Source organism: Hyla sarda, chromosome 2, assembly GCF_029499605.1.
Source record: "Hyla sarda isolate aHylSar1 chromosome 2, aHylSar1.hap1, whole genome shotgun sequence".
In the NCBI taxonomy this organism is placed as follows: domain Eukaryota; kingdom Metazoa; phylum Chordata; class Amphibia; order Anura; family Hylidae; genus Hyla; species Hyla sarda.
In genome coordinates this window covers 108,717,542-108,744,228 of record NC_079190.1, presented here as the reverse complement: position 1 = coordinate 108,744,228, position 26,687 = coordinate 108,717,542, and the positions used below count along the sequence as shown (strand labels likewise).

The 26,687-nt window shown below is 41.9% G+C and overlaps 1 long non-coding RNA gene across 2 annotated transcripts; it reads right to left on the bottom strand.

The window, feature by feature from the left end:
- Positions 1–14,829: 14,829 nt before the first annotated feature.
- LOC130358889 (uncharacterized) lies at positions 14,830–25,925 on the bottom strand. Of its 2 annotated transcripts, none has more exons than XR_008889682.1 (5): positions 24,869–25,925; positions 24,422–24,494; positions 21,252–21,333; positions 18,735–18,893; positions 14,830–15,797 (listed from the first exon to the last, which is right to left on the bottom strand). It is a non-coding gene; the product is annotated as an uncharacterized LOC130358889 (long non-coding RNA). The 2 variants fall into 2 exon arrangements; XR_008889681.1 differs by having other exon boundaries at positions 21,256–21,333.
- Between the last annotated feature and the right edge of the window lie 762 nt (positions 25,926–26,687).

Here is a 26,687-nt window from a genome sequence, read left to right as displayed (position 1 = left end):
GCTACCTGATCTTAGAAAGTCACCTTCTTGCGCCTTTAGGGGAGAGGAATAGGTCTAACTGGGTTGGTGGACTGAGCAGATCACTGAACAGGAACAAATTGGGATTTTTTTTTTTTTCACCTATAAATACTCTAGTGAGATTTACAAAATAAAGTAATCCTAAAAACATATGCTCCCTAACACCAAACTTCCATGCACTTTATAGAGTTCCCACAGAATGCCATAGCAATGCATGCACAGTAGCTGTAGCAGTGCAACTGATACTACAGACATAACGCACGTCGCCATCTTGTGGTTGAAGAATGACTAGTATCAGCTCTGTATTGCCAATATTTAAGATTGAGACAAACTTAAGAATGTGGGAAGAAATTTTGTAGATCGGTGTTTCCAAACCGGTGTGTGTCCAGCTGTTGCAAAACTACAATTCCCAGCATGCCCGGACAGCCTTCGGCTGTCCGGACATGCTGGGAGTTGTAGTCTTGCAACAGCTGGAAGCACACTGGTTGGGAAACCCTGCTGTAGATATTTTCTTTGAAAAGGTATGTATATTTACAAAGAAGATAAATGCAGCTGTGCCATTAGAATATTAATGGAAGTATATGGCGTTACTGGCAAGTTTAAGGAGGGCCCACATTGTTAAATAATTTTTATATAAATACATTTTATTTGATTATTATAAAATAATTCATAATCATTGATTCCAAAAGTAAAACTGCTGTTTTCACATAGATAAGATCCATTGTGTTCAAGCAAGAGAAAACTGTGTAACATTAGATAGGTTTGTAGTTCAGAGTTCCTGAAAAGCTGGGGAATGATGCATTTTGGGTATACAGATGAGACTCCGCTTTTCCAGAAAATAATAGAATAGAGCTAAAATGGCTAAAAATAAATTTTAAAAATATGACCGAAGACGACCAAAATTATTTTTGTATCCATTTGGAGAAGTTTTTCTTTAGGCTGTCAGAATTGAGAGGAGGAACAGTGCTGAGCGTAGGGCATATGGGTGTCATGAAGAGGCATCAACCTGAGTGAAATATGGTGTTTTTGTTTAATTTATTTGGTTCTGTGTATTTCTTTAAATGGGCACTGTCATATCTAAAAACTTTTTCTGTGTTGTTACTGATGAAAATTATAGACCTTTTGTAATATGGTTGTTTAAAGTTATTAGAAATAGTCTCCTGAAAATCTCACCACTAGGGGTCCCCATACCTGCTAGGACACTAACCAGCCCTGCAGCAGCATCAGGCTTGTCTATGAGTCATGGACAAAAGATAATTCCTGGACAAAGCTGCATGAGCAGACAGACCAATCTAAATCTATTTAACTTTCTGTTGATATGAAAAAAAAAAATTCCACTTGACTACCTGAGAATTTAGGAATTACTGGCTGACATTTATCAAGTAAAGTGTCCAGTACCCTTTTTCTCCCACCTTTTATTCACTCTCACATTTGTGCACCAAAGTTATTAATATGGCGCAGCGACATTGTTACATATCACGCACAACTACTTTGGCGGGAATATTGAACTTTAAACCACCTTATTCACCTCACGTCATTCTCTCTTCATGAAATTAGTGTCCGCTTGTTTTCCATCTACTTTCTTCAAAGTCTGTATATTAATTAAGCAGAACGAAAGTTAATGGCACAGTCTGGGGCACGGAGGGCAGAGCCGACTCTTTCATCTTCCGCTGCCAACCTTCACACTGCTAGTATTTAGGTGGACTCATTCGCTGAGGAGAATGTTGATGATGAAGTTGATGATGATGACATTACAGATTCATCTCCAATGCAGACTTGAGGGCGTCCTCGAGGTTCTAAGAATCGAAATTTCTCAGAAAGGGAAACGGAAATTATAGTAGCTATGGTAAAAAAGTTCTCAAATTTTTTTTTTCTTTAAAAGGCTATTTTACGTTTATTTAACTTTTACTTTATTGTAACATTAGATTTTTTGAATTCTAGGCTACAGTTAACCTTTGCATGTCCCAGCCACTTATGTATGATGCATAGCGTGTGCAGAGTCGTACTTTTTTTAAAATAAAATTTAGTTGAACTGCTCCCGAAACTCCTGAACTGCTTCCGGACTCAGTGCCCTCAGTGGCCATTTTCATTTCTCTCCCCCAGGTAAAGAAATGCAATGCCCTGCCTTAGGCTGCCGTTTTTCTGCTTCCTAAATCGTGATAATGTTTATCCAGATCCTTGAAGCACTTTGAGTCGTGCTGCCTAATGACCGGCGTCTCCGTTCGGACATTGTCCCGTCCCGGATCCGGTGGGACTTTCACAATTTTGGGGTGATGTCCCGCAGTCCTGGAACGGCCCCCACATGCCCCGCATTTAACTGTAAATGCTCTTATGAGGCATCTGCAGTTAAATGTGCCGCTGGGTAAAAAATTTCATGGCGTTGAGGAGCCATGGACTCCTCACCCTCTCAATCACTCTTGTGTCCGTGGCTACAGTAAGTCAGCGGACACAAGAGGCAGGACCGACCCTCTGCACTACGGCGCACGAGTGACATCATCAGACGCCAGAGCGCAGAGGAAGAGAAGAAGAGGAGGCCGTGTGGAGGAAGAGGACCCGAACAGCGGTATGTATGGATGGCAGGGCAGTGGCAGCTTTGCGGAGCGGCCTCTTTGGAATGAATAATTGCAAAATTTTGTTATGGATGAAATCACTATATCGCAATCCGAAATTATCGCGATTTGATGCGTATTGCGATATATCGTGCAGCCTTATTTTAAGCAAATGATTAGGAATGGACGCTCAGGACTAGGGATATGAGAACTTACATTATGGAGGTTCAAACAGGCCACCTCAGAGATGGTGTAAGATTTCTGATCTAAATAGGGTATTGCGCCAAAGTTTGCACCTTTTAACAGAACACGCAGTTAATAAATAAATGTCAACAGCATTGGAAAAAAAATAAAAAAAACTTATGGGACGGCAAAGATGACTATAACGTTAAAATGAAAAGGCACACTAAAAGGCGCTATAATAGCCGGGAGCGTCAATCTAGAGGTAAAAGGTAGACCAAAAAAAAGCTCTAAAGCATATGATAAATGTCAGCCACTGTTTTTTGGTCACCTTACCTCCTAAACAAATATAAAAAGTTCTATGTACCCCAGAATAGTATTAATAAAAATTTTCAGCTCAGCTCACAAAAAAAATAAACTCGCACGGTTCTTTATTTTTTAAAAGTAAAGCTTATCACAAACTATATATTTTTTATTACATATTGGCATCGTTCTGACCTGCAGTATTACAGAACCTTAAACTCAAAAAAACAAGAAGTAGTACACTTTTTGTCCCATTCCACCCTACAAAAAAATGTACATTTTTAATTAATTAAATGGTGCCAAGAGAAAAATGTAATTAAATTAAAATCTTACCACTAAAAACATTGATGGCTCTTATTCAGATAGGCTTTATCTGTATAAGAAGGCATCATGCTTCCTGCAGAGCTGGTAAGATTCCTCTTATCTACCATCTGGAGGATATTAGGTAAGATGGCAGGATAGCTCTGTAACATGGTGTCCAGTAGACAGATATGTAACGACTCTGTAAATGTGGTTTTGTACAACTAGACAATTTATATAGCTGTAATATTGTAAAATGCCTATAGAGACCTAAAGGTGCCCATACACCTTAGACTAAAGTCCTCTGAACCCACCGCCACCGGTTTCAGTATATAGCGGCCTCCAGTCTTTCCACCGACCGATGTTAATGGAGAGAAGGGTCAGATGTGATGGATATTCTCCACCCAACCATTTTATTTTGGGAGGGATAAGCGGAAGCCAGAGCTGCCTGGCTGTGACTTACTCTTTCCCCACCTATGGACAACACATAAAGGTTCGGCCATGCCAACCACTCGTGTGTGGGAGAGACAACTTTCGGCCGAACAAATGTTTGACCAGGGGTAATTAAAAATATATCATCATCTTAACCCCTTAAGGACTCAGCCCATTTTGGCCTTAAGGACTCAGACAATTTAATTTTTACGTTTTCATTTTTTCCTCCTCGCCTTCTAAAAATCATAACTCTTTTATATTTTCATCCACAGACTAGTATGAGGGCTTGTTTTTTGCGCGACCAGTTGTCCTTTGTAATGACATCACTCATTATATCATAAAATGTATGGCGCAACCAAAAAACACTATTTTTGTGGGGAAATTAAAACGAAAAACGCAATTTTGCTAATTTTGGAAGGTTTTGTTTTCACGCCGTACAATTTCTGGTAAAAATGACATGTGTTCTTTATTCTGAGGGTCAATACGATTAAAATGATACCCATTATTATATACTTTTATATTATTGTTGCGCTTAAAAAAAATCACAAACTTTTTAACCAAATTAGTACGTTTATAATCCCTTTATTTTGATGACCTATAACTTTTTTATTTTTCTGTATAAGCGGCGGTATGCGGGCTCATTTTTTGCGCCATGATCTGTACTTTTTTTTGATACCACATTTGCATATAAAAAACTTTTAATACATTTTTTATAATTTTTTTTTTAATAAAATGTATTAAAAAAGTAGGAATTTTGGACTTTTTTTATTTTTTTTCGTTCACGCCGTTCACCGTACGGGATCATTAACATTTTATTTTAATAGTTCGGACATTTACGCACGCGGCGATACCAAATATGTCTATAAAAAATGTTTTTTACGCTTTTTGGGGGTAAAATAGGAAAAAACGGACGTTTTACTTTTTTATTGGGGGAGGGGATTTTTCACTTTTTTTTTACTTTTACTTTTACATTTTTTTACATTTTTTTTAACACTTGAATAGTCCCCATAGGGGACTATTCATAGCAATACCATGATTGCTAATACTGATCTGTTCTATGTATAGGACATAGAACAGATCAGTATTATCGGTCATCTCCTGCTCTGGTCTGCTCGATCACAGACCAGAGCAGGAGACGCCGGGAGCCGCACGGAGGAAGGTGAGGGGACCTCCGTGCGGCGTTATAAATGATCGGATCCCCGCAGCAGCGCTGCGGGCGATCCGATCGTTCATTTAAATCGCGAACTCCCGCAGATGCCGGGATCTGCATTGATCCCGGCACCTGAGGGGTTAATGGCGGACGCCCGCGAGATCGCGGGCGTCGGCCATTGCCGGCGGGTCCCTGGCTGCGATCAGCAGCCGGGATCAGCCGCGCATGACACGGGCATCGCTCCGATGCCCGCGGTTATGCTTAGGACGTAAATGTACGTCCTGGTGCGTTAAGTACCACCTCACCAGGACGTACATTTACGTCCTGCGTCCTTAAGGGGTTAAAGGGGTACTCCGGTGGAAATTTTTTTTTTTTATAAATCAACTGGTGCCAGAAAGTTAAACAGATTTGTAAATTACTTCTATTAAAAAATCTTTACCCTTCCAGCACTTTTAGGCAGCTGTATGCTACAAAGGAAATTCTTTTCTTTTTGAAAATTTTTTGTCTTTGGTCTCTGCTGACACCTGATGCCCGGATCAGGAACTGTCCAGAGTAGCATAGGTTTGCTATGGCAATTTTATCCTTCTCTGGACAGTTCCTGATACGGGAATCAGTTGTCAGCAGAGAGCACTGTGGACAAGACAACATTTCAAAAAAATAGAAAATAATTTCCTCCACAGCCTCCAGCTGCTAAAAAGTACTGGAAGGGTAAAGATTTTTTAATAGAAGTAATTTACAAATCAGTTTAACTTTCTGGCAACAGTTGCTTTAAAAAAATGTTTTCCACCAGAGTACCCCTTTAAGGTTTATTCTTCTTACATACTGTTTATGGGCCAGCAAGATCTGCATGGACAATGCTATAGACCCTGTCAGATAATAGTGTATAGAAATAAGCTGCAGTACCAGGAACTGTTCCAGGGGGCCACATGGGACAGCTCTTTAATAAATATTCTCTTCAGCTACAGGGATTTGCCATCTGTTTATAGAGAAAGGAATACTGCGCCCCAATAATGAAAACATAAGGGTCATTGCTAATACATCTGCTTTATTGTATTATCAGTAAATGTACAGAGAAAGTAAAAATCCAGTAATCCGGCACCAGAAAGGTGAAAGAAGGAAAAAAAATACACACAGCAATATCCAAGCGAAGAAATAAGTCTGAGCTAAAACTTTTGGCTTTACTCCGTCATATAAATAGACATACAGTGGAAACGTAGAAGACAGAGCAACGGTCGTTTCACGCTTCACCTATTGTCGCCTTGTCTTTAACATTTTCACTGTATGTCCATTTATATGACTGAGTAAAGCCAAAGTTTTAACTCATTGGATGCCACAGATTTCTTTCTTTGTTTTGGATATTTCTATATGCTCTATTAATACTGCATAGTAGCGATGAGTGAGGACTAGAGCAAAGAACCTGTACTCTTTCAGGGTGTGTGTGTGATTTTGCACATTCAATTTTACTGTTTAACTGCCACATTCATTTACCATAAAACATAATGCAAAGTTTTGTGGGGTAAAAGTGAAAAAGAAAAGAAAATCTGCATTTTTTTGGGGGGGGGGGGGGGGAGATGAGGGATTTGTTTTTTTTACGCTGTTCACTGTGCAGTAAAACTGATGTATTCATTATATACTGTATATTTACAGTGATACCATTTATGGATTTTTTTTTGTTATGTTTTAGTACCCAGTTCATGGTGTGTGTTACTTAATTTTTTTTATTTTATTTTTGTTGTGCGGCTTTTTTGTGGAGTTTTGTGGAGCATGATCAAATATTCACATCACTGGTGAAAAATACAACTAAAAGAACACTTTAAAAAATAAATGTCCCAAAACAAAGTCTTTGGGGAGAAAAAGCTAGAAAATTAGTATCGGGGAGGACCAATAAAGAGTGTGTAAAGTAGGATTTTTAACTTTTCCATCTATGGAGCCGTGTAAGGACTTTTTATTGCAATGTGATCTTTAGTTTTTATTGATACCATTTTGGGGGCAGATGGGACTTCTTGATTACTTTATATTCTATGTTTTAGGGTGCATTCACACGCACAGGATCCGCTGCCGATTTGAAGTTGTAAAATCTGCAATTGCAAATCTGGAACTGCGGATTTTACAACTATTGAGCCATAAATGTGGATCTGTTGTGTGTGAATATACCCTAATGGGTTGTAAAGTGACCAAAAATCAGCAATTCTGTCAGCTGGGATTTTTTGCATTTACAATATTCATTATTCAGGATAAATACCAATACATTATAATAGACCAGAATTTTCTGTAATCGGTGATACTAATTGTGTTTATTTATTTATTAAATTTTTTTGGGAAAAGGGATTTTTTTTATTTTTAATATGGGGTGTTAAAACAAATATTAAATTTATTTTTTTTTAATAAAAAACTAAACATTTTTAGAACCAAGTGGGGCTAATAAATTTGCATAAGACCCTTCCCTAATAAAAGTTTAAAGGAGTTGGGAGTTATCCACCATAAGGTGATTTTAGAATGTACCTGGCAGGCAGTAATGGACATGCTTAGGAAGGATCTGCGCTTGCCTTGGGGCTAAATGGCAATGTCATGAGATTATCATAACACTGTGGCTAGCTTTTTGTGAACTTGTATTTCGTGTTGGACTTTCCTTTTTTTGACTACAAATCTCACTATTCCATCTTCCACCCTCCCACACATCAGCCACCCCACCCATTGAAACATAAATGAGCTGCATCCATTCAAAAGACCTGTGGTTTTCAATCAGGGTGCCTACAGCTGTTGCAGATTGATCTCTCTCCCACCAAGCGATCCCTCCACCCATTGAAGCAGACAAGCTCCCATCATCAGCTGACTAGTGAGTCACGTCTCGGCAACCTGGGAAAAATCTGAGACAACAGTCATTTTGTATGCTGTTAAAAATAAATATTGGAGTGAAAAATCACAGAAGAATTGTGAGAAAACCGTCACACACAGGTACAGACACTATATTATGAACTACACTAACTTTACAGCCCCTGTAGCATAGTCAAATAAAAAAAATTCCTGGAATACCCCTTTAAATCATCCCCAAGCTTTCACGTTAAAATGATGTAAAGTATAATAAACAACGAGGCCTAATGCAGGCAGGCACATTAGAGTTTTATGCAACATTATAGCTGAAGCTTTATTATTATTTGGTACCCATATAATTCAATGGGGTCCTAGACTCCTGCATTCCTCCAATATTCCGTTGAATTCTATATAAAGCCGATGAAGAGAGGGGGGGAAAAAAAAAGATGACGATGAGAGGGAAAAAAAAATCGGCATATGCTCTATTGTGTTGTGTGTTATGGAACTATTACACAGCACCATATCGCTACACACAGAGGCTGATATTTACCATTGTCTATAGACAGTTTTTTGTGTCTAGAAAAGGTGCAAAAGAGGTGAACGCAGGGCTTATTAGCACCTTTTTTGTGCCTTTTGGTTTACACATAAAGGTTTTATGAACTGCGCCTTTTTGTGAAAAGGCGCAAAAAAGTTGCAAAGCCACTGAAAAGTCTCTAAAACTACACCAGCCCAGACTTAGCTTAGCTTTTTGGTGTATGTGAAGAGAAAGATTTCAGAAAATGTTTCCTGCACAAAATTTATCAAATGCTCCGCGACCATTTAATACATTTGGTTCTCCTACACATTACCAGCACCCAAAAAAAAGGCATAGAAAAATGCTTCTCTTACACCTACAATGGTAAATGCCAGCCAGATTGTGGGAATGTATTACCTAGATTGTTTTTTACTGATTGGAGTCAGATTATGAAACATGTTTTTAATTTTTTTATTTTTTTGAATTGGTTTAAATTTTTTGACTGTCATTTTTTTATTTCATTTTTTTGTACATTATTATTTTTAACAGCATTTAGAGATTTGCTTTCCAGCAAACCCCATAGACAACATCAACAATAAACAGGACCTGTCCCATTCATATGATTTGGAAATTTTAGTGGGCATTGTCTGTGATCTTTACAGAGGTCATTCCATAGGGAGGGGAAGGCTAAGCTCTGAGCTTCAGCTATTGTGAAGATTCTGCCTAAGCTTTATGCTAGTGTTAGCTTTGATTGTAATGCTGTAGACACCACTTTCCAGCAGCCTCCTCCATATCATCATAGGACAGAACAGGAAGTAAAGGATTAGTTTTAGGCCTAGTGGCCCAAATGAAAACTGCAAGATTGCAGAATTATTTAAAAATATACATATTAAAAGGAAAATTTTGAAAATAAAATCACAACAAAATTTAAAAAAGGAATCTGTTTAACATAAAACTTGATTTTAACAATAGGCCATTTTCTGGTGGCACATTCCTTTCGAAGCTCCATAGTACCAAGCCGCAGGCACTTAATGTTGACAGTGTCTATACTTTTCCTTTCACATTACTCAGTGTCTTGATGTTAATCTTTTTTGTGTCACAGGCAGCACAAAAAGATCCTACAGTAATAAACCAAGAATGTTAGCATTGTAAGCATACGTGGACAGAGGAGCGAGCTGCTAATATGAGAAATCAGCCTCATTGACCAGCAGGATATTTTACTGTGCTAGAAATGGGAACTTTAGAAAATAACTTATTGACTGCTTTAGTCTGAGAAGGTGATATATGGACCTTTGTGTGTCTGTGTTGTTCTGTATATATATGTGTCTGTGTGTCTGTGTCTCTCTGCAGACCTCTGTTTATTTGTGTATGGGTTTTCTGCAGTGCCCTTGTCCTCAGACGGCCATAAATCCTTTTAGTTTTGCAGGTGTAATTGCAGAAGTCAAGGGTCAGTATTTGAGACATTCCACCATGGTTAACCCATTCTTGGCCAGATGACATTCCCCAAAAGTTCAGAAACCCCCTCCACCCCCTTCCTCATTACAGCCCCCCAGAGAAAAGAACTTTGGTATTTATTGCAGAGATTGTGTTAGCAAAGTAATGTTCGTTCTTGTCTATGCATGAAACTATCTTCAACAACTTCTTAAATTCTGTAAATATCTATCTCATCTATTTATCTATCTATCTATCTATCATACACACACGTGATACATAGATATTGATAGACTGAAAGATAAACAGAGATATTAATAGAGAATTCTTTTTATAAAGAAATACACTGCTCAAAACAACACAATGTAACGCCAAGTCAATCACACTTCTGTGAAATCACACTGTCCACTCAGGAAGCAACACTGACAATCAATGCTGTCACATGCTGTTCTGCAAATGGAACAGACAACAGGTGGAAATTATGGGCAATTAGCAAGACCCCCCCCCCCCCCCCCCCCCCAATAAAAGGAGTGGTTCTGCAGTTGGTGACCACAGACAAATTATCAGTTCATATGCTCCCTGGCTGATGTTTTGGTCACTTTTGAATGCTGGCGGTGCGTTCACAAATGGCTCAGGTAGTGCAGCTCATCCAGGATGGCACATCAATGTGAGCTTTGGCAAGAAGGTTTGCTGTGTCTGTCAGTGTAGTGCCCAGAGCATGGAGGCGCTACCAGGAGACAGGCCAGTACATCAGGAGACGTGGAGGAGGCTGTAGGAGGGCAACAACCCAGCAGCAGGACCAAGACCTCTGCCTTTCTGCAAGGAGTAGCAGGAGGAGCACTGCCAGAGCCCTGCAAAATGACCTCCAGCAGGCCACAAATGTGCATGTGTCCACTCAAACAGTCAGAAACAGACTCCATGAGGGTGGTATGAGGGCCCGACGTCCACAGGTGGGGGTTGTGCTTACAGCCCAACACCGTGCAGGACCTTTGGCATTTGCCAGAGAACACCAAGATTGGCAAATTCGCCACTGGTGCCCTGTGCTCTTCACAGATGAAAGCAGGTTCAAACTGAGCACGTGACAGACACCATGTCTGGAGACACCATGGAGAATGTTCTGCTGCCTGCAACATCCTCCAGCATGACCAGTTTGGCGGTGGGTCAGCAATGGTGTGGGGTGGCATTTACATGGGGGGGGGTCGCACAGCCCTCCATGTGCTTGCCAGAGATGGCTTGACTGCCATTAGGTACCGAGATGAGATCCTCCGACCCCTTGTGAGACCATATGCTGGTGCGGTTGGCCTTGGGTTCCTCCCAATGCAATACAATTCTAGGCCTCATGTGGCTGGAGTGTGTCAGCAGTTCCTGCAACAGGAAGGCATTAATGCTATGGACTGGCCCGCCCGTTCCCCAGACGTGAATCCAATTGAGCACATCTGGGCCATCATGTCTCCCTCCATTCACCAATGCCACGTTGCACCACAGACTGTCCAGGAGTTGGCAGATGCTTTAGTCCAGGTCTGGGAGGACATCTCTCAGGAGACCATCCACCACCTCATCAGGAGCATGCCCAGGCATTGTAGGGAGGTCATACGGGCACGTGGAGGCCACACACACTACTGAGCCTCATTTTGACTTGTTTTAAGGACATTACATCAAAGTTGGATCAGCCTGTAGTGTGGTTTTCCACTTTGAATTTGAGTGTGACTCCATATCCAGACCTTCATGGGTTGATAAATTTGATTTCCATTGATAATTTTTGTGTGATTTTGTTGTCAGCACATTCAACTATGTAAAGACGAAAGTATTTCATATGATTAGTTCATTCATTCAGATCTAGGATGTGTTATCTTAGTGTTCCCTTTATTTTTTTGAGCAGTGTATATGAATACATAGATATTAGATATTAAATTCGATAGATAATTATATTGATATACTGACAAATAGACAATGAAATAGATATTAGAAAGATAGACAAACAGATAAAGAAAACCATAATATTCTTTCATTTCTACTATATTATTTTAAAATATGTCAATCAATATGATTTTTTTGCCATGTATGTTGACACACATTAAAATTGGCTTTTTTGTTGTTTAAAAACTGTGTTTTTCAGTGGTTTCGACTTCAAATTCATAAATTGATAACATTTCTCATAATAATGTGTTTAATTGCTGTCAATGCAAAATCGTCCGTTCTTGCACACATAAGGGGATGTCCGTTAAATTCATTAGCACATTCTTTATTTTTGGTCTTTTTTGGATGAATAAATTACCCCCTCCCCCCCCAAAAAAAATGTAAGAAAAAAATGCCTTCATAAAATGGTAAGAAACTGCAATATAATAGCTTTTTTTTGTTTGTTTGTTTTTATTAACAAAAAATGACCAATTTTGAACACAGCTTTCTTTATTAGGCATTTCAAAAACTTTAGGGCTGTATTTTGGTCAGTATTAGGGTGCGTTCACACGGGGTAATTCAAGAGCAATTTACTCGAGTAATTCCTCTTGAATTCTCCGCTCCAAATTAATGCACATCTCCTCTGCCCATTGACTTTAATGTTATTTCTGCTGTCCTGTTCACACTGCGGAAATTCTGCTAGCGGAATTCTGACGCTGAATTCCGTTCTGCTTGAAGAATGAGCATGTTTATTCTTCAAGCGGAATCCGCTAGTAGAAATCAATAGAAGTCAATGGTAAAAAAAAATGGCTGAAAAACCAATGGCGGAAATGGCTGAAAAACCCTTCACTTCTTTCTCCCCCTATTTCCGCGTGCAATTTGCGTGCGAATTGCCCGTAAATTTTTTGGCGGGAATTACTTTTGATTTACTCCATGTGAACGCACCCTTATGGTTAGTCTTTTTTAGCCAAAACCAGGAGTGGGTCCAAACACAAAAATAGGTGCATTTTGTTCCCACACAGTTTTCTCTGCATCAATTCCACTCTGGGAATTGGCTAAACGTACTGATAAAAATACTGAAGAGATCTGATTGGTTGCTATGGGCAACTCTGCTACTTTACCTCTGGACAGGTTTTCATAAATCTTCCTCATAAATCAGCTGTTATTAATATTTTACCAACATATTCCACAGCACTGTTATAATCAGTCATGTCTATTAGAGATGAGCGAACTTACAGTAAATTCGATTCGTCACAAACTTATCGGCTCGGCAGTTGATGACTTATCCTGCATAAATTAGTTCAGCTTTTCAGCCCTTGGGCTGGAAAAGGTAGATACAGTCCTAGGAGACTCTTTCCTAGGAATATATCCACCTTTTCCAGCCCACCGGAACACCTGAAAGCTGAACTAATTTATGCAGGATAAGTCATCAACTGCTGAGCCGAGAAGTTCGTGACAAATCGAATTTACTGTAAGTTCGCTCATCTCTAATGTCTAGCACTAATTCCCTAAGCCCACACTCTCTAGGGCCAACCATAGAAAGGAATGGAGCATATAAGGAAAATTAAATACTAGTATTTAGCTCTGATGCAGACCCCAAACTTACTGTTGCAGATGTAACCCTTCTGTACGAGGGCCGGGGGGGGGGGGGGGGGGGTTCCCCTATAATTAAATGGCCAGCGTCTAGACTGGAGAAAGCAGGTCTTACCAGTGGTGCAAAGGTCAGCACTTTCTTCTCCAACAGTTTGGGTAAATTATTAGGAAAAGTGACCATTTATCATTTGTGTCCAAGTGTCCCCTCGACCCACCAGATGTGAAGACGCTGGGGTGCAGGTGTGTTTCTTTTTCTTAGAAATGACTAAATTACATAAGAGCTGGAAATACCAGCTGAAAGCTATAGAGAGACACACTGTAAACAGTATCGGTGCAAAGCCATCATTTATTAACTGGAATCTCTCCCGTCTGCAATTGGTGACTGTCTATGTTAGTGTTTCCCAACCAGGGTGCCTCCAGCTGTTGCAAAACTACAACTCCCAGCAAGCCCGGACAGCCAAAGGCTGTCCGGGCGTGCTGGAAGTTGTAGTTTTGCAACAGCTGGAGGCACCCTGGTCGGGAAACATTGATCAATGTGATGGCCTGAATTCTCACCTGATGGTCACTGCTGTCAAAATAGGATTCTTATCTTATAAAGTGAATGGTATATTTTTTGAACTGTATCTTTATTAAAGAATTTTGCAATTACAAATAAAGATAACACAAAATAAAGAAGTATCATACAAGGCCAAAAATCATAGGCGTATAGGACAGCAAACAAATGAAATAGTGCAAAGCAAATAAGACTCACAAGAGCGCATGGTTATTGCATCAACACAAGTATATCGTAAGACTAGGTTCACACATTGGAATTTCTGAGCAGAATTCTGCTTGGAATTCCGCTGCAGCAGACTCCAATTGATTTTAATATGGCATTCTGCTGCACTGTGCATATGCCGGAACTTTTGCCAATGTCAGAATTATCCTCGCAGAAACATTAAATCTGTTCAATATTTCTGCAGATTCCGCTCGAAAATGCATTGCCGTCTATAAGGATATTTCATTTCCGAGATGTCCTAGTGCTGCAGAATCAAGCAAATTTGCTAAATGTCTGTCTGTATTTTCCGGTGTACATTCTGCACATTTTCGGCCGTGTGAACATGGCCTAAGGAGTCCCAGCACACTTACTATAATTGTTGCCGGAAATTCTCAGGAGTCATAGAAGAAATCTAGGCCAGCTTTCTGCAATTTTAAGGGTACGTTCACACGAGCGGATTTGTTTGCGGGTTTTCCGCTGCATATTTGAAAGTGGGCGGGCTCCTCTTGGCTGTCCGCAGCAGATTTTCCGCGGTGGAATTTACGCTGCGGAAAATCCGCCGCAATCCCTACTGACTTCAAGGGGGCTTGCGGTGGATCTTCCGCAGCGGAAAATCTGCTGCGGAAAATCTGCTGCGGACAGGCGAGAAGAGCCCGCCCACTTTCAAGCAAGGAAAATAAAATGGACAGCTCCCGGGACGTAAGTCATCAGAGAGCAGTTAGACAGAAAACAGCAACTCAACTTCAGAAGCTAATAACTATTGGAAGGATTAAGATTTTTTAATAGAAGTAATTTACAAATCTGTTTAACTTTCCGGAGCCAGTTGATATATAAAAAAAATAGTTTTTGCCTGGAATACCCCTTTTAATACTACAGAATCTCTGGCAGGAAAATAAGGGGGCAGCCGGTGTCGTCTGAATCCCTGTAGAGGGCAATGTATTTTGCAGGGATTCCGCTGAAAGATGATCAATATTTCGAGGGATGAAACTGGCAGAAAGCTTTGCCACAGAAATGCCTTCATGTGCTCTGTGCAGCGAAATCCCATTGACAGCAAGGGGACTCTGCTTCTGTTCACCGGAATTTTCAAAATAAATTTCATAGTTGAATTCCGCTCAGGAATTCTGTAGTGTGAACTTGGCCTAATAGGGCCCTATTGCTGTCTGCTGGCAACCATCAGATGAGGAGGCTTGCCACTAATGTATTTACAGTATACAGCTCTGACTGATAGTGCAGAACACTTTCCCCATGGCCAATGTAGGCAGGTAAAATGTAATCATGGTGCTGTGCCGGGCAGTTAGCAACGGGGGATTTATCAAGCTTCATATGACTGTTGTCTGGCATAAATTTTTTTCTTAAAAAACGTTTCTGTATTTTAGTTACCTTTTCCATGCGTAATTCTGAATTCACTGGGATTGTGCTGCACTGTGCACACGGCAGAAACATCTGCCATGGAAATTCCGTTTTCTGTGTCCGCAGAAAGATGAACCTGTTCTGGGGACTCTACACGGAATGCATAGCAGTCTATGAGATGGCGCTTTCCTGTTATGCCAGCGCCTGCAGTTTGCAGAATGTCCGCAATGAGATTTTCCATGCGGACATTCCGATGTGTGAACATAGCTTACATTGGGGAAAAAAATAATAATACATACATGCTACATACATACATACATTTAATTAATATAAGCCATAAAAACTGTTCTCAGAATTTTTTTTCTTATGTTGTTTCCCTGCATTGATATTGTTTGTTTGTTTTATAGCAGCTATTTTAGCTGATGAAATTCTTTTTTTCCTATCAGTTCTCTGTTATCTAGCAATGCTCTGTCCCGATGTGTCATTCTTTATATACTTGAGTGTTGGTTTGACCTGAACCAAAAAACACATTAAAACTAAGCTAATAGAATTAGGTGTTCGAATTAAACCTCCATAATTTATGAAGAAGAAGAAAACAAAGGCAATTGGAGCGATCCCCTTTTCTTGGTAAAATGCTCTTCTGTATATGAGAAATGTCTTACATTTATCCATTACTTTCATTTAAAAATACCACCACACCTCCCAAGTTGCTAATTTGAAAACAGAGGATAGTACCACGAGAATAATAACCATCTCACCCCTCCGCTATTACATATCAATCACTTCCAATGGATGTAAACAATACAAATGAATGTTAAGCTAAATTAATCTGACTTGCCAAAATTAATTTCAAAGGCTTCAAATGAATAAATTACCCTCATTTTAATCCCTGAGATGTACGTCAAATATTTTAAATGAATCTGGACCCTGTATTAATACTATATTCTCTCTTTAATTTAAATTCTTTATTATAACTCCCATGTAAATATTAATTATATCAAGTATATATTAAACCCACCTAATGATTATAAATGGCACATGACGTGTAAAGGCCTTCCTTCCCATCTGTATCCTTCAGGTTAAAATTAGATTGTAAGCTCCTCTGGGGAAGGATCTGCTAGAATGAATATGTTTTCTGTACGGTGCCATGATGCGCCTGGGTCCTGATCTCCAATACTGTCATTTGCTACAATGGGGCATTTTCTCCCCATTGTTCCTGAAAAAATAGCATTGATAACAGCTAGTGGCCAAGAACATGTTTAAGGGTGCGTTCCCACATGACGTATACGCAGTGTATTTCACGCTGTGCAAAATTTACGGCAGCAGCGGGAAATACGTTGCGTATTCCTTGCTCACTATACACACAGGGCTTTCCAGCAGCAGCCCTATGCGTGTAGTGAGTTTTGGAGGCGGAGCCTCACGTCACAGTCACACCAGCACACGGCCCCGCCTCTAAAACTCACTACACGCATAGGGCTGCCGCCGGAAAGCCCTGTGTGTATAGTGAGCAAGGAATACGCAGCGTATTTCCCACTGCTGCTGTAAATTTTGTGCAGCGTGAAATACGCCACGTGGGAACACACTCTTAAAAACATACACTGTATGAACCAGGTCATGGAACAGGAAGAAGAAACCATCTGCATCAGAGGCTTTAGATTCCTTTTAACAGCCGGCGGGTCTGCTGTCTGCCAGACAGACCCAGTTGACTTTAATGGGGTTTATCAGGTTTCCAGTAAGGTGTTCATTAAACTCAACATGACTGAAAAAAAAATTGCATGCTACCTGTCCGGCAGTTTGGATGGATTCTGCAATGGTGGCCTCCAAAGCAGATGTGAACGAAGTCAAAGATAAAGGTTGGCTGAAATGTATGGCCTTTCCATTTTGGCCAACTATTGCCTTACAATGATATTTAAACGATGTATCCTGATACTGTTTAACATGATCTTGTTAGGAGCTTTAAAGGGGTACTCCACTGCCCCAGCGTCCAGAACATTTTGTCCCGAGTGATGTCACGGCCACGCCTCTTGTGATGTCAGGCAACGCTCCCTCAGTGCAAGTCTATGGGAGGGGGGCGTAGCGACTGCCATGCCCCCTCCCATAGGCTTGCACTGAGGGGGCGTTGCGTGACATCACGAGGGGCATGGCCATGATGTGATGACCACCGCAGCCCTCACCCAGCGTTCGGAACAAAATGGTCTGGATGCTGGGGCAGTGGAGTACCCCTTTAAAGTGGTACTCCACCCCTAGACATCTTATCCCCTATCCAAAGGCTAGGGGATAAGATATCTGATCGCGGGGGTCCCGCCACTGGGAATCCCCGCGATTTCTCCTGCAGCACCCCCTGTCATCTGGTGCACAGAGCAAGTGAGGGGATAAGATGTCTAGGGGCGGAATACCACCTTTAAGCTACTTCAACACTCTCTTCTTGTCTAATAGCTCACTATTACAGGGAATTATTGTGATCCCTTCAGAATTCCTTTAGAATATGATGTATAGAGATACAGCGGGTGAAATAAGTATTGAACCCACCATTGTTTTTCTCAATAAATACTGTTTCTTTAAGACAACAGTACCTGCTAATTTCAGGACTTTTTACAGCTCTCCACAATTAGTCCTTGGCTCTTTGCCAACTCTTCTGATTATTCTTTTCACTCCTGGTCGAGGCAAATTTATAGTGAAATTATTGTCTTTCCACTTCCATATTACGGCCCCAGCAGTGCTCACTGGAACATTCAGAAGCTTAGGAATGCGTCTGTTACCAATGTCATTGTTATGTTTTTCAGCAATTAGGTTGGTGAAGGTCTTCAGACAGCTCTTTGCTTTTACCCATCATGAGATGTAACTTGTGTGACACCTTGGCAATGAGACCTTTTTGTAGGCCATCAACTGGGACTAAACCAGCTGATATAAATTTTCACTGATAAGGGTCTGGAAAGCTTGTTCATTACTGAGATTTCAGCAGTTGTCTTGGCTTTCCTTGCCTTTTTGCACCTCCATTTCTTCATGTGTTCAATACTTTTTCCCTGTGTCATTTCATATTATTATACATAACTTAATTTCTGATCTTATTTGTTTAGGTTTCTTTGTATGTCTGGATTACTTGGGTTGTTACCAACATTTCGGGCCAATTTCATGTCAATAGCACTTTTGGAAATATATTTAGTGAGAAAAATTGTGATGTGTTCAATACTTGTTTCACCCGTTGTATATAGTACAGGGAAGATGTTTATCAAGAATTGACCCTTTCATATATAGACTGAGTGAGCCCATGTACATGTGGTAGGTCTGACAGTAAGTGAGAGCTGCAGGGCAGAATTTAACTGGATATGTTTAGTATTCTTTCTATTGAGATAACTTTACAAGCTCAGATCATTTATTATTTCTTCTCCCTAATCTTTCTGTGTTTCCGTACACTCCTCTCGTACCTGCCTTCTCCCATTATGTACGCACCTGCAATGCTGGTGTTCTTCCCTGAAGGGATATGTTCTCCTTCCAAAACCCATTTGTCCTGTACAGCCTTGGGCTGCAGCAGCCCCTTCACATGTAGCTAGGAACAAGAAGTGGGGGGAGGAAAGTTCTATTCAGTCTGAATGATGATGGAGACAGACACTGTCAGAAGGCAGAAGAAGACAACATGTCATTTCAGAATATATAAGCGAGCTCTCCTGACTTCTACTACACTCAGATAAATCAAGTCCCCTCTCTCACATCTGTACTTTGTGATCTAGTACTTTAAAGTACTGCAATAAGATCTCACAGTTTGAAGTAGTATTAAGTAATGTCAGTGTGACCCTACTGCAGGGTAACCCAACTCCGAAGACACTTACGGGTCATATGTCTCCACTGGGAGCTTTCTCCTTCACTTTTATCTGGATTTTGAAATACTATCAGAAGTTTTATAGGAATCTTGTTTTTTTTTTATTTTTTCTCTGTATTTTTGCAAAGTAAGGACTATATTTGTGGTCCTTGTTTCCATAGCTTCTCATTCTGCTGTAATCTGTTCCAGTATTTGGCACATGGTACAGTATATAATAGCAATACACTACTGGCTTTGGTTTAAAAACTGAATAGAGAAAAAAAAAAACTGCCAAGTGGAAACAGTAGTCTAATACGGCATGTAGTTTGGGCATGAATGTTATGTCCCTCTATGTAAAATTGCAAGCATACTGCAGGGGTTCATTTCCACAGCAAATTCTATGCCAGATAAATCCTAATTTCAGGTGACACGGATCTACTGATACTGTAGCAGATGTGGGAGGTAGGAACCCCAGCACGGGTCTCCTAAACCTTCCCGTGGGTGACGACTTTGGCGCTGCAGCGCTACACCGGCAAGGTGGAATTGACAATCGGAGATGGTGCAGAGGATGGTGATAGCTTTTTATTATAAAATCATAAAAAGAATTAGTGTTGGATGGACAACGCGTTTCAGAGGGGCACCCTCCTTCATCAGGTCCGCATGCGTCTCCGATTGTCAATTACACCTCGCCGGTGTAGCGCTGCAGTGCCGAAGTCGTCACCCACGGGAAGGTTTAGGAGACCCGTGCCGGGGTTCCTACCTCCCCTATCTGCTACAGTACTATATCCACCATCTTTGACGGGACCGACGGCCAGCTGCTCCCAGCGCACCTACGGAAAAGATACCTGCTTAAGGCGTACATCAGCGTTGCGCCTGGCCTTAGCGCAACCCCTAAAGGTGAGCAAGCTCTTATCTATCTACTTAACATCCGCTATCCACGGATAACCGGCACTATATTAGCGCCACATCTGACTCTTTTCTCCCCTACATATTACGGATTTACTGAAGGCATTCAGCAAGTAAATTCCTCATTGGATTTCCATAGTGTGCATTTGCTCTAATGGCCCTTTTACACAGTGGAAGGAAAAATTCTGGGCGGATACTCTGTGGGCAGCAGGCGCCAGCAGAACAAGCCAGCGCTTGGACCACTCGGAAAATGTGCTGTCTGCAGAGAAGAATTTTTCTGCTGGTTTACGCTCGGAAATTCTGTTGTGTAAAAGGGCCCCAAGTGGTGACTGGTCTGGACATAACTAAGGCTAAAAACTGCACCAATGTTTGCATCCACATCTGCACATTTCGCCATCTCCCTTTTACTTCAAAGGAAATGTGTATACAATAAAAGTGCAGATTCTTTTCTGCCTTTCTAATTAATTAATTAATTAAATGTATTTATTTATTCATTCAGAGGCCCTACATAATCTCAGGGGTCCTGCTCCTGAGGTTCTGAGCCATCAGCTGTTATCATTGTCAGAAGAAACCAATGAATAATAATTTACGCCACATAACACTGAAGTGCAAATTACATTTTTTATTTAATTTTAAATTCCTGTTTAAATCCCCCCACAATTGCAGTTCCGCAATTCTATTCAGCAAACTTTGCCAAATGGAATATGTGCAGAATTGCGGAATTCCACAGTGTGAACATAGCCTTAAAGGGGTACTCCGGCGCTTAGACATCTTATCCCCTATCCAAAGGATAGGGGATAAGATGCCTGATCGCGGGGGTCCCTCTGCTAGGGACCCCCGTGATCTTGCACGCCGCACCCCATGTAAAATCAGTCCCAGGAGCGAACACGCCCCGTGATCGACAGTAATCAGACCCGGAGCGAACACGCAGCCAATCAGATCTCTTTTTTTCATTTTTAAAACGGCCTCTAAAAAATGAAAGAAGCAATCTGGTTGCTATGGGCAACTGCTCCCTTCTTCCTCTACACAGGTTTTGATAAATCTCTCCCACTGTCCGGAGGTATGGCTGTATACTCCTATGCAGGTATATACATGGTATGTGCTTAGAACATCCCCCGCCTCCTAATATCCCAGGGTTTATATGTGTCTTAAAAATCATTGTACATAATGTTACAAAATATGGAACATTTTAGAAGGGCTTTTACATATATATTTACATATTATATTACACACTATTGCTTTCTTTATTCTTTAAGGCCTTATACCTACAACCACTGCTATTTCTTCAAGGCTGCATGTAGATTTGATGTTTCATAAATCCACAGGAAATGCTAGACATCTACATTCCTGTGGAAATAAGACATAACCATTGTCAGATGTTGTCACCAAATCTCCACCTGTTTATTTGTGGCCTTTGTTATGCATCACAGTCAACAGAACAATTAGAAATGGCTCTTCTATAGAGTTCACTAAGGGTGTGATGCACTCTGCTGTTCAAAGTTGGTACTGCAGATCGAGAAAGCCAAGGAAAAGTAAAAATGCAATCAATGTGAATTATGTGATTAATCTTATACATTTCAAAACTCTCAATATAATATGAATATAAGTTAGGAAAAGGCAGCTCACTGTAGCCTTCTACTAAAGAAACAAGGATCACACTCAATGAGCTGTCAACAAGTGGAGGAAAAGAGCAGGAATATCAGGAGGTGGCAAATATTCTAAATAAATGTATTCGCAAAAAAATATTTAATTTGATTTGATATGACAAGTTTATAATAGAGATGTAAATGCCCCTTTAAAGCCTCATTCACACTGTGGAATTTCTGAGTAATATCTGGCAAAAAAAATTCTGCTTAGGAATTCTGTTGCAGTATTGTTTTCAGTGGGATTCTGTTGTGCACGGCAGAATTTCCATGGTGGAAACATCAGTTCTTTCTGTGGAATCCATTCGCAAATGTATTGCTGTCTATGGAGAAATTTATGTTGTGAGCCTTCCATTGACAGAAGGCATCGATATATCCCATTGCATAGGAATACAGTGGGACGTATCACCTATAGAGCCATTCTCTATAACAGTGGTCTCCAACCTGCGGACCTCCAGATGTTGCAAAACTACAACTCCCAGCATGCCCGGACAGCCAACGGCTGTCCGGGCATGCTGGGAGTTGTAGTTTTGCAACATCTGGAGGTCCGCAGGTTGAAGACCACTGCTCTATAATAACAATGTACGAACCATGTACAAACTGTCCACTCTCCCATCACGGGACCCGCGGCTAATACAGGACATCAACGATTGCAGTGATGCCCTGTATTAACCCTCCAGACGCGGCGATCAAAGCTGACCGCCGCGTCTGAAGCGAAAGTGAAACTAACCCGGCTGCTCAGTCGGGCTGTTCGGGACCGCCGCGGTGAAATCGCGGCATCCTGAACAGCTTACAGGACATCGGGAGGGACCTTACTTGCCTCCTTGGTGTCCGATCGGCGAATGACTGCTCTGTGCCGGGATCCCCTGCATGGCCGGCACTCTCCTTCGTCGTCGTCGCACACGCTGTCCCGTCATCCAATAGGAGCAGCGTGCGTAGCGACGTGATGGCGGTGACGGAGAGCGAGGATACTGAGCAGCAGAGACGTTCCGGAGCGACGGGGACACCCCGGGGAAGCGGCGACAGCGATGGAGGGCGACATCCAGGGCAGCGGTGACGGGTCTGGAGCAGCGGGGACACGTGAGCATTACCTTCAACCTGCTGACCTCCAGATGTTGCAAAACTACAACTCCCGATGAAGATCACTGTCCTATACTATACTGTTGAAGATCACTGTCCTATACTTTACATTGTATTTTGTTCAGAATCTTTTTTTTCTAGATTTCCTTTAAAATTGGGTGCGTCTTATATGCCGGAGCGTCTTATATCTTATATTTATCCATAAATTTCTGTTCGATCATTCCCTTTCTTCACTTGATAGAAAACTTTTCACAAAAGCACCTACAAATGTTCATGTGTCATGGATTTACGCTGCTGCCAGACATCCTAGCTGTAAGATCTTCAGAGCAGCCACAGTTCCTGGACAGAGCATTGATATTTGGAGATCTTCCCCGATCTGAACATTGATGGCCCGTCTATGGGCTCTGGTTGCTAGGTTTTGGAGGTATGCAGCCATTACTTACTTTGGCCAAGAAGTCACAGGATCCCACCTGACCCTGCCACCATGGATCCAGTCACCGACACATCTCTCTCCAATCTCCCTCCAGTCATTGGGGTCTTGGTGCCTTAATTTAGGGGCACTCTGACTACCTTTCTCTGGGAGGCTCCAGTGATAACATTCCATATGCGGACAATTACGTCCCTGGAGCTATCCAACATATACATTTAATTTTATGGATACTATACCACAGCATTGATCACCCAAAGGGTCCAACAGCAGAGAAAGTGCATACTTTCAATGTATCCATTTTTTATAGATACAAAAGAACAGCATAGTCTATAACACCTTCCCATCTCTGTTTTTAGACAGAGGCCAGACGGACACTCCTCTGGTCTCCAAATATCAATGCTCTGTCCGGGAACTGTGGCTGCTCTGAAGATATTTCAGCCAGGATGCCTGGCAGCAGGAGTGTAAATCCATGCCACATGAACATTTGTATGTGCTTTTGTGGTGAGGGTGTGATGAGGGCAAATGGAATTACCCTAGGGGCAGATGACTCCTTGTGTTCGTGACGCCAGGTAGTTGTTTATCCTCTACACCACCCAAAGGAATACCGCTGGATCCTGGGCTAGGCACGGGGGCAAACAATGACTTGGACGCCATGTTACGGAAAAATGGTAGCTTTACTGAGTCAGACAGATGTAACATGCAACATATGTAACACATTTTATGTACATTATATGGTATAACATGCATTATACATGCCTTTAAGGGAGTAGGTAGAACACAAGTGCAGGGAAGGGGGGGCCCGGGGTCACTGTATGGAGTATGCTGGACAGGGCAGCTAGGGTACAAGGATGCAACTCCTGTACTGGGCCACCACAAACTCCCCCTCTTAACAACAGCTGTCCTTGGCACCCAGTCCTGGAGGGCGGACGACATAAAGTGGCCACTGGGGCCTGGTGATACTAACAGTTCCTGGGGCATTGATACCAAATATCCTTCTCAGGTCTGAGGAATGAATAGCACATAACTGGAGACAACTCCATGTGGTATTGGTAAGAATGTCCTTTCATTGCTCCTATGTTAACAAGGGTATGAATAACTGGGATGGTTAGACATATGAGGTTTTTGAGTCTCGTAACTGCATACACAAACACATTTGATACAGATCGGGCTGCCGGAGGCTTTCTACTCGAATGCCTTAGCTGTTGGGGCCCTTCGGCAATTGCTACTTCTCCCCAGAACACTATGCACATTTCTAGACAATATAACGATATTACAAGATTACCTATGCATGGTAACTCTGCCTCTATATGGGTTTCACCAATGCTTCAGGGGAACCCTCTGGCCAGTAGAGTACCCTGTATATGATGGACAGGAAAATAGTTAGACATTTACACATTTCTGACTATGTATGGACTGGATAATATACATTTTAGCAACAGTCCTGACTAGTACCTAGCTAGTAATTGTCATGGCAGTGAGGTAGTAGAATTGCTTCTCCTGACCTAGTCAGGATACCTCCTATATAAATTGCCATGGATAAAAACAGTAAATATTGAGGCATTTATATTAAACAATATAGTGCAACAACATTTGCATCACCTGTGTAACAAATATAAACAGGAATATATTACTCTGAATATATTTATTTTTGGAGTACCACTCCACAGTTCTGGCACATTTAGAGTTCCCAGTAAAGGATCATGGTTAAAAGCCAGGTAGGTACACTTACGCAAATGGGTAGAGGAGGTCTGGATGAGTCCACCAGGCACTTTTCTTAAAGGTTGCAGGAACCTGAAAACAACAATAATACTTCACAAAACAAAGTTAGTGACTTAGTAGCAAAGTTATCCCATGTAGACGCTTCAGCCTGGATATTTGCCATCCCAGCCTCGCCTGTCGGACTGCTTCTGAGGCTGGGACATATAACGGGGTCCACAGGACTCAGCCCCCTCCAATGGACTCACTCGGTTATTCCAGTTTACCCGGGATAAGGTATTCTCGGTAATTGTGGGGCTGATGGTAACCACCATTTGCACTGCAGCCTTTGGTGCCTGTTGGGCTGGCCAAACCCCCTCCACCATAGGAGTAGGCCTGGGCACATCTGTAGATGACTTGTGCAGGGACTTTGGTGCCATGTCAGGTGGCTCGGGAAAGTAAACCTCTTCCTCTTACTTTAGAGGACAGCAAGGGTAGAAGATACTGTCGCATATATTTGGATAACTTGCGGCTCATCGCCAAATAGCCACCGGGGCAACGGTGGTGACCGGGGATGTACTACAAGCTTCTGGACTTGGGGGGTTTGCTCAAGGCTAGGGGTAGAAGAAGGGGTAGAGAAAGTGGCCTCAGCCGGGGTACTCACGTCTGACTCCTCTGTATGGATCTCTGCCCAGGATCCCCATGTCCGGTGGTGAGAGCACAGCCTCACTGGCGATGATCTTTGGGATGATGCCGGCGTTCCCTCCGCCGGGGTTGCTGGCCAGTCTCCATTGTCCTCAGGCAGTGAGACTTGGTAGCAGGCCTCTTCGGCCCCGATGGAGATATGCTGTAGACGATCTGCCAGCTCCTGAAACATTTGCGCCACAGCAACTTTCCGGGTCTCTGGCGCCATCTTGGGACTCTCCGACCTCGTGCTTGCCTGTTCCGCCATGCTACTCCACTCACAGACTTTTGGCAAACTGAGAGGATCTGGTGGCACTGCTCCTTTTATGCAAGGCTTTAGGAAAATGGCTGCCGGCCGGAAGTGCATCAGCGGTGCAGCACTGACTTCCGCTCCCTCGGCAATAAGGGGTGGATCTTCACAGTTCCACTTCGGCATAGATACAGCAACATGGTTTCCATGCCCAGGGGCGGGACGTTGACCAGCATGGGACATTTTTGGGCACTTCTCCAGCACATTTTTAACCCTTGCAGGCAGTGGCTTGTTACGTAGCATAACTTCAGACCTGAGAAATTTATGGATAAATCTGCACCCAAGCAGCATCTATTTAGCCACATGGTCCTTTCTGCTGTTTTGCCTGTGAGGAAATGATAGGCATTTGTAGTGGGATTTCCTGTAACATTACAACCATAAGGGGGAGATTTACCAAAACCTGTGCAGAGGAAAACTTGACCAGTTGCCCAAAGCAACCAATCAGATTGCTTCTTTTACTTTTCAGAGGCCTTTAAAAAAAGGAAAGAATCAATCTGATTGGCTGCTATGGGCAACTGGTCAACTTTTTCTATGCACAGGTCTTGATAAATCTCCCCCATAGTTCATACTATTGTGATGGGAGAGTGGACAGTTTGTATATGGTTCGTACATTGTTTGTCATGATCGTCTGGGGGGACAGGGAGAGTGAGCCCTAAACTGACCCTAAAAACACTCTCCCTGCCTACTTGCCCATACACCCTAAGCGGTGAATCGACAACTTGGAGCCGGTCCCTGCCTGCGCTAAAGTGCAGTGGTGTAAAAACACATAATATACATAGTCGGTCACAGGCCAGAACAGAAAGGGAAAACTATTAGACAACCAGATATACCAAACAGGATACACATACTAACAGGGCAG